Genomic DNA, 2,831 nt, shown 5'->3' on the forward strand with positions numbered 1-2,831 from the left:
GTTGTCAATCTACCCATACCCATACTGCTTTCACTTTCCTTTTTGTATACCTAAAACCGCTTGCTTTACTCTGATGGCTTCATCTTCCACAGTTTATACCATAATAACCAGGTAATTTTCTTCATTTGCATGCAGTGGTCTTCATTTTATTTCTTACTTCTCGTCTCTGTAAATTGTAAATTTCATCCCGTTCTGTGTTTTCTAACGGTTCAATTTTTCTTCTGAGAAATTCTAAAACCAGTTGCTTCTTTATACCATAACCAGGTAACTGCTCTCTTCTTTCTTCATCTCCCTAAATTTCATTTCATTTTTTCTCAATTTCAATTTTTCTTCTTCTGCCTTTGTCAGCAGTTGGAAAAGAGAAAAGAAAGAAAAAGTGCCAATTTTTCTAACGGTTCAAGGTTTGGCACAAGCTGAACATATTTTTCAACGTATGTACCTTTACTTGATCCTCCATTATTGTTATTTTCACTAGGTCCATCATCTTGAAACAGAAAAAGTATATCGCTAAACCTTTTCAATTACTGAAATTGAAGATTTGCTTTTCATGTAGGTGATCAATATTCCTATGAATTTCAGGTATGTATTCTTATTATCTCTTTTTATTTTTCAATTCTCTCTCTTTTAAGTATAATATCAATGTTGATCTCCTAATTATTGTGTTCATTTTAATTTTTGACAGATGGTTATGTGGTCACTGATTTGTTCATGGTTCATTTGAAGGTTGAAGCTCTTATCAACATAAATCTCAACAATACGGACTTCAATCAAAAAATTGATGTGCCTAGCTTTGGGTATTTATACAACGATCCGTTACTATAATTGAGAATTTTTGCTCCTTTTGTACTTGATGAAATAGTTTTCTTCTTTTTGCTTTTACTGCTTCCTCAATCTTTTTCATATATTATTTTTATTTGTTATTCATTTGAAAGGTGCTTGGAGATTTTACAGGAAGGAGTCGCCCTGGAAGGAGAAAAGGAAGAGACCTTCCTATATGTCGAAGGTTACGTGAAGTGTTTAGTCCATCTGACTCAAACACATGGAGTTAATGAATCAACGCTGAAGACTCTTCATCTGGCCAAGGGTATTTCAGTCTTTCACCAACCATGGAGGGCATTTCGGTCCTTTTGTGTATAAGGGAGTATTCTAGAAGCAGCTCATATACCTTATGATGGTCACCCCTCATTAGATCACTTCTTGGTGTGATCATCACCCTTCATCATTTCCAGACTTGATCAATGGTGATGATTCACCCACTTGTCTTGTCCTTTTTACTTAGGCCTCAAGATTACTTGCTCAATACACCTAGCAAGAATATAAATGTAATAGTTAGTTCAATGTTATTTTTCAATGAGAATATATTAATTTTCACCAAAACTCATTCAAATTAATATGGTATCAAAGCAATACTAACCAAAACACAAAAAGGTTATCCTTTTTCTTCCTCAGCCATGGCAGGTCAAGTAGCTCCGACGATCACATTGAGCAGTCCTTACCATCTCCCTCAAAATGAGACTCCGGCACTATCGCTGGTTTCATAAGTTCTTACCGGACCCAACTATCACCAATGGTCCCGAGCTGTCAAGGTGGCTTTAATGTCCAAAAATAAGTTCGCCTTTGTAGATGGCACCATTACGGCTCCGGCAGTCACTGATAATATGTATAATCAGTGGGAAAGATGCAACAACATGGTAATCTCCTGGATTCACCATGCCTTATCACCATCTATAGCGAGGAGCATAATGTGGTTGGACAAAGCGGACCAAGTCTGGGCCGGTCTGAAGGAACGATTCGCACAGACAGACTCTCTGCGCATATTGGAGCTGCGAAGAGAGATCCATAACCTGAAACAAGGAAATGGAAATGTTACGGAGTATTATACTAGCCTAAAAATACTCTATGATGAGCTCACTAACCTCGGGCCGATGCCTAAATGCGTATGCAGGCCATCGTGTAGCTGCGACGCTTTCAAGGTCTTGCGAGATCAACAGGATGCTGATCAGGTTATCACCTTCATCCAAGGATTGAGTGATTCTTATTCGACTGTTTGCTCACAAATATTGTTGATTGAGCCCTTGCCATCCCTGAACAAGACATACGCCTTGGCCATTCAACATGAAAGGCAGATAGGCCTTGGACCTGTCAACGGAAATGAAGGGGGTGAAAGCAACATGTTCGCGGGTTTCACAAATAACAAGCACAACATGCCAAACAACAACACAAAGTTTAATAATTGTAAAGGCAAAAGCTCATCCTTGTGCAATTTTTATGGCAACACAGGACACACAGAAGACATCTGTTTCAAAAAACACGGTTACCCACCCAACTATGGAAACAAGAATAGAGGAAATCCTTTCAGAACTAGTCAACCCAGGGCCAACTCAGTAGTGAATCAAAGCAAGGAAGGTGCAGATTCTGGCGAAGAGGACAATAGGCAGGCTAACCCAGAACCGTTTTCTCTAACCAAGGAACAGTATCAAACGCTCGTTGCCCTATTGCCACTGAACCCTCCGGGGAAGGTCCCAGCCTCAGGCGGGTAGCGTCAACACTTTTGTCAAGGGAGACAGTTCTGGTAATAGCTTGAAACCTTACCCTATTTCATCATGCTGGATAATAGATACAGGGGCAACAGATCATATCATTTGTGATGTGCGAATATACAGTTCGTATGACAAAATAGACAAATGTTGGGTAAACCTACCAAATGGGGAAAAGGTTAAAGCAGAGTATATTGGCACTGTAATATTAAGTGCACAATTTATCTTGCATAACGTGTTGTGTATACCTGTGTTTGACTACAACCTTATATCTACTAGTAAATTGCTGAGTAC

The 2,831-nt window shown here is 39.1% G+C and overlaps 1 long non-coding RNA gene across 3 annotated transcripts; it reads left to right on the forward strand.

The window, feature by feature from the left end:
* The first annotated feature begins 297 nt into the window (after nt 1-297).
* LOC136207471 (uncharacterized) lies at nt 298-1,371 on the forward strand. Of its 3 annotated transcripts, none has more exons than XR_010676628.1 (4): nt 298-431; nt 554-579; nt 683-794; nt 933-1,371. It is a non-coding gene; the product is annotated as an uncharacterized lncRNA (long non-coding RNA). The 3 variants fall into 3 exon arrangements; XR_010676627.1 differs by having other exon boundaries at nt 952-1,371; XR_010676626.1 differs by having other exon boundaries at nt 683-1,371.
* Nucleotides 1,372-2,831: the final 1,460 nt, after the last annotated feature.

Source organism: Euphorbia lathyris, chromosome 9 (genome assembly GCF_963576675.1).
Source record: "Euphorbia lathyris chromosome 9, ddEupLath1.1, whole genome shotgun sequence".
Lineage (NCBI taxonomy): Eukaryota > Viridiplantae > Streptophyta > Magnoliopsida > Malpighiales > Euphorbiaceae > Euphorbia > Euphorbia lathyris.